The sequence below is a fragment of the Anneissia japonica genome, unplaced genomic scaffold, assembly GCF_011630105.1.
Source record: "Anneissia japonica isolate Jap-2015-1 unplaced genomic scaffold, ASM1163010v1 scaffold288039_len1115542_cov189, whole genome shotgun sequence".
In the NCBI taxonomy this organism is placed as follows: domain Eukaryota; kingdom Metazoa; phylum Echinodermata; class Crinoidea; order Comatulida; family Comatulidae; genus Anneissia; species Anneissia japonica.
Genome location: NW_022726160.1, coordinates 620,858 through 627,619, shown reverse-complemented (window position 1 = coordinate 627,619; position 6,762 = coordinate 620,858).

The window sequence follows — 6,762 nt, the reverse complement described above, 5'->3', positions numbered from 1 at the left end:
CTCTTATGCAGTTAGAGTAATTGATGATTGGAATGCCCTGCCCAGTTGGGTGGTTGATTCTACTACTGTCCATCAGTTTAAATCGGGTATTTCAAAATATTGGTCTGACCACCAATTTAAGTTTCGCCCGTACGTAACTGATGAGTTTGTACGAATGACGATGGAGGGACAAATGAGCTAAGTTCTCAATCAAGTCCTATGGTTCAAGGTAAATTCAAGGTAAAATCATCTCGCGAAGTGTAGGTATGTATAGTATTATTAGTAGACCTGGGCCACAGGAACCGATGAAACGTAGACACGGTCAAGGCCTACAACTACTGCCTAGCCCTAGCCTAGTGCCTAGACACGGAATACCCCTAGACACGATCATATTGCGGCGTAAAAAGAGCAAGACCAGCCTGTGGTGTCAGGTGACTTACCACACAGTACATTCTTGTTTGATTCTAAAAAATCGGCGGGACTTGCAGGTCTATTGAAGTATTCGTCACGATTAAAGGCTAGTACAAGTTTGTAGCCGTTGACGTCTGGGTTTTCATTGACCATGAACCACGTAACACACATCCTTCTGTTTAGAAACGTTCTTGAGTTAGGCCTAACTGTCAAAATTCTGTGTGCGAGCAGCCATGTTTTTAGAGACATTTTCTACCGAAAGGGGCGCTCGCTATACCAACCTCCAGAGCCGTAGATAGAGAGAGTTTGGCCAACTCGGTTTCAATCACGTGACTTACACCGGCCATGTTGTCACCAAAACAAAACAACGCGATAGGGTAGGAAGTTAGCAGTTATTATAGATGATTAATGATATATAATGTGAAATACCGTTATGTTGGGTTTGGGGTTGCTGCAATCGATCCAATAAAGAAACAAAAATGTATTAATTTCCTTAAATTCCAAAAAGGAGGAGGATTTAGGATTTTAATTTAACTTTGCATGGCGATCGAAAAATCTCGCTATCCACGTAGTAAATTATAAGGCATGTACCGCCTGCTCCACTTCGCGGTAATAATATCCACCTATTACTACTAGGCATAGACAGGCCTAAATTTCGGTACTTCTTCGGCCGAACACCTTAAGGTAGCACTTAAATCAGCTTAATTACGATGATAATAAAAAAAAAAAGGAAGAATTTTCAAGCAGCAATGATTTATAAAAACATGCAAAGTTGCACTTTGCTGTTAAATTATATAACTAAATTTCCAGAAAGCTACATGAAGTATCAGTCAAAGGTAGCTTAAATTATAATTAAAAATAAAAATTGAATCCTCCAATAAAAGCGAAAACTTGTCCAAGGAGTCCTGTGCTATGCAAACATGCCAAATTGTGCTTTACCGATCAATTAATTGTGCAACTAAAGATTTTAAAGATAAAAATATATTTTAAAGATATAGGCCTAATTGTATAATATGTTGATTGTTTTAATAAATACATATTTTAAATCAAAACGTTTAAATGTTTTACAAATTACAAATCAAAATTTCAATGAATAGTAAATAATGAATAATAATACAGTAATAATGATAATATTATAACTCACTAATAATTATAAACAGAAGTGTGGAGAATGCTGCTATTTTACTTACAAGGCCTAGCTTCTTGATTATGAATGACTAGGCATATGTTGTACAAAAATTTCTCTCAATGTAATAATTCTTCAACTTTGATTTATTGTTTAGATTAGAATTTACAAATAAGCCTAGGCTATTTGTTGGTTTGAAGATGACCAGCATATTTTATTTCATAAATTAAAGTTTACGAAGTCATGGCCTAGAGGCCTAGATACAATTAGAAAACTTTCATGTTATTAATATTTTTATCATTCATTTACAGGCGAAATTAACATATTATCGCCGACGATTCACAAACCTACTCTGTCTGCACAACCAACCTTTCTCCTCTGCAGTGTTGACTCTTAGGAGCTGCTTTATAGAGTAGGCTGCTAGCAACTAGGTAGGCCTAGATGATAGACTTTCAAAACAAAAAGATAGCCTAATCGTATTACCGTAACGGAAAAAAAAAATAATAAAATAAAGAATCGTCCTCACTTTATCTCCTCGAAATATTACAGCATGTCACTGATTAATTAATTCCAAAGTTAGGTAAATATGATTATACAGTATATGATATTTACAATGATATGTTAAAATCCCATAATTGAATTGTCCCCATGAACAGAATAATGAAAGAAAGTTTATGCAGCATCTGTGTTTTATAAAATGTTATAAAGCTATAATACGCGCGCACGCTGTTTGGTGACAACATGGCGCCCATGCGCCAAGTTGGCCAAACTCTCTCTATCTACGGCTCTGCCAACCTCTACACAACCTCGGCCCATGCATGACGATAATTAAAGTTTAACGAACACCGTCTGAATTCTCCTTTTCATTGGTACAATTTACGTCATCTTCGCAATTTCACACCAAGTGTTAATACTGAACGATCAAAATTCATACTTAAAATGTGGAATGTTCAAAAATTGGAAGGCTTTATAGCTTCCCCCTTTTTCATTTTTTTTAACTTCATAGGATTTTATTTATATATATTTAATTATATATATTAATTTGAATATTCCCTGTATTTTTGTATTTCTTAATTAAATAAATTGCAATGTACTTAAGTAATTATTATTTGTACTTAACTTGGAATTTTAATTTTTCTTATAATTTCGAAAAAAGTCTTGTATATAATGATAACTTTGTTTATTTTTATATATTAAATTGTACGTTTCCCTGTATTTTTGTATTTATACTAAATTAAATAAATTGCAATGTATAGGCCGTTAAGTAATTATTATTTTTTTACATGGAATTTTAATTAATATAATAATATAAGAAAAAAGTTTTTGACTTCATTTGTAATCGTTTTTATTTGTATATTATATTTTCAACTTTGCACTTTTATTCTGAATGTATTGCTGCCGTTGTTTCTGTGATTCCTCGTGTTGTTGTTTTTTTTATTGATTAGTTACTGCTGTGTTAAACTTCAATTTTGTTTCCAAAATTGCAATAAAGAATAAAAAAAAGTATTACTAGATCAAAGACGTAAAATAATAACATTCTAATAACGTTATGAGAGTAATACAGCTCTTTTATCGCTCCAGTATTCTTATAATAACTCCGCGACATTAAAAATTTAGAAAGCCATTCTGTGTATTATATAATGTTTCTTTTTAATTTTACAATGATGTACTTATAAATATTTGATTATTGAATAAATGACATTTGGTCAACAAAACAAAAAACAAAACAAACTTATATTTTTTTCCTTTGTGGTATCGATCTATTTTTATTCATAGATTGAAAGTACGTAATATAAGTTGTATTTCATAAATCATTTTCTATATAGTATTTTAAATATCTTTAATATATTTTGTCTAATATTTTGTCTTTATTTGAAAACCATGAACATAGTCATTATACAAATCATTAATGTTTATGAGCGCAATGGGAAGAATATTTTCATGCGCTGCAAGGAACAGTCAATCTTTCAACGAATGGAAATATTCTTTTCATTGTGCGAATAAAAAACATTCACTATTAGTTTTATAACACACCTAAAATAGATTTTTGTCTTAATTGTAAATTGTGTAAATTCATACATTTGTTTACTCATTGTTTTCTTCATGAGGTTATTTGCTAGTGTAGGCCTATTCATACACTCTATAATGATAATGTAGAGTAATACAGTAGTAAGAAGGGCCCCGTTGCCACTTCGGGGCCCATTTGGACTGGGACTTGGCCCAGAAAGCACATGCGTTACACCACGTTTAAGACTAGGTAGTGAAGTGCTAGGTAGGAGCCCACACCGAGAGCTCACAAGCGTGACACAACTGGGTCCTATTAAATTTTAATACTGTATGCCACAATTGGACTATAGGACAATTATTGGAAAACTACACCATTTCTGATATATGTGTATTGCAAAACATCGGAAGAGCTTTCCAATACCAAACACGATAAATTTTGGTGAGTTTTATTTTTTGACCTTTCTACCTTTTGGGTCATGTGGATTTATTTATTGGTCTATATCTCTGTAAATATGTATTTTTAGGTGTATAGGTGTAATGGGATAAAATGATCACAATGTATAGTTCCCTTTGCGTTGACACCAAATATAACTATGTTTATGTGGCGTGTCGGCCATTTTTAAATTCAAAATGGCTGCTAATGACGTGGATAAAAAAATGGCACCTAACTTTTTTGAATTCAACAAAAATGACGAAGTTGGCCAATAAAATCTAGCTGGAGCCCAAATGGAGTACATTTGAAAGTAAACTGAGAGAACAATATTTACCCGTTGATTAAATGTAGATCGACTAAAGAATGTAAAATTTAATCTTATCTTTTTGGTTCATAAATATATAACTTATTATTAATGTATAAACTATAAGAATTTATTTCTAATAATATTAAAGTTATTATAAATATATATAAAGTCTATGTATAAATTATAGAAATTTAATAGGCATATTCAATAATTCATTTAGCTTCATAATATAATTTGTTCTACTGTATAAATATTTATTTCTAATATAGTTATGCATACCAGTTTTAATATTTAAATTATTATTAGCACCAATATGTATAAATTATAGGCCTAATATAATAATCAGTAATTTATATTATTTGTATTATCTTAGTAGTCATTACTTGGAGGACACATAGTTACATTGGTTTAGGCTGCTTTTGTGCTTTCCTGGCAGCTAATGGCTGGTATTTTTAATGTGCTTGTTAATATTGTGTTTGTTTGAATTATTGATTTGTGTTATTGTATCTTTTACCTGAATAAATAATAATATATTTTTTTTAAATTGGTTCAATTAGGGATCTGTATATAGAAAGTAATGCATTAAAAGGGAGAAAATGTCTCACCTTGTACAATACCAAAACATTTTTGAGACATTTATTTGTTCTTTAAAAGAGACGTATTCATCAACGTGTCACATACACTCTTTCAAGTTCTTTACCATTAATTAAAAGTGTTTATTTTCCGCTTTTTACATCGAAAGATAAAGAAGTACGTATTTATTTACATTCAGCTATTTGTTACATTTAAAATATTCATTAACTTTGTCAATTTCAGTATTAATAAGATTCATCAGGTGTTTTATATCTTAATGTGCTAATTAATCATCAGCAAATATTATAAGTGACAGAATTTCAGAACAGTTAAAATATCATTGATGTATAATAGTCAGCTGTACCACCGGTTTTCGTATCGGGACAGCCCTGGCTGTCTTAGCTAAGTAAACTCTTTACTTAGCAGACTCTTTTATATAAGTTTAGCTTATTATTCACATGATTTGGTGAAGGCTGAAAACTTTGTATTTACAATATTAAAAAAAAATACACTCCTAATTACCAATGACCAGGGAAAAAAACTGCGCTTTATAATCGCAAGGAAGAGGCGCATTATAAATGCCCATACCACTGCAGTACCAGTACCAGTACCAGTACCAGTTACTTTGTAAAAAGATAACATCAACAAATGTCACTTAAAAGCACTGTATTTCAATTTATTACTAATAAAGATTGTTTTAATTGATAATGAGTTATACATTAATAGATAATTAGAATTAAAATTTAGGGTATTTACAAATTATTTTAAATTAATTATTTCAATTACATATATTACAATTATTCTTGTTGAACTTACAAGATTAACCAGTTCTTATTCAAACTGCTTGAAATGGTTTGTTACTTACTTTCAATTTGTCGGGGTCACTTATTGTATAGTGATGAATAATATATTATTCATCACTATACAAATAAGTGACCAAAAACTGCTTCCCTTTGTCGTGTGGTTAAACGGTGTGAAACAATTTGACAGCCAGTTATTAAATCTGGCTCTCTCTTCGGCTTAACGAGTAATGGAGAAATGATCTGTTAAATTTTGTTATTTTAATATACCGATAATATACTAGTCAATAACGCGACCTGGAATTTATATTGCAAGTGGGATAAGCACTTAGTGCTTTCTACCGGCAGTTGCAGACAAGTTCACAGGGAAGTTTTAAAAACGTTTCTAAACAGAAGAATGTGTGTTACCTGGTTTATGGTCAATGAAAAGCCAGTAGTCAACGGCTACAGACTTGTACTAGCCTTTAATCGTGAAGAGTACTTTAACAGACCAACAGCCCAAGCCCATTTGTTGGAATCAAACAAGGATGTGCTATGTGGTAAGTCAATTCTAACACGCAATCTAGACGGAACTACGCTACTACTACTGCCTGTGGTTCTACAGAACTTTGATTGATAATTTAAACTGTGATCAACTGCGTTTCAGATTTGTCCTTATTGTCAGGGATCAGTAAATATTTTTGGCATACACACATCTGCTTACATCAAGCAGATTGATTTAGTGCTTAATCGTCACGGTAGAAATCTTTCCCCACACGCCAGATGAACAATCTGAAAATGTATCATTTGCATGTTCAAATATATTTTCAAAAGATTCTTCTGTCAGGTATTTCTACCGCCCGTCATTGCATGGTACGATGATTTTTTTTACCATAAAAATTCAACTGAAAAAACGCTTTATAGTTCTTGATTATATTTTTATATTGTGTGATCACCATTTATGAATCAGTGGCGCCAGTAGGTAATTCACTGAAAATTCTTTAATTCGAAAGTGTCACAGAGAGCAATAATAATATGTCGCATAGTGAGTAGCTGTACTAGTATCGAATAGGCATATGTAGTCAAATTATTGCTTGTCATTTGTAGCCAAAAATCTCACTTGTATAGTAGTGAAGTGACGATGAGA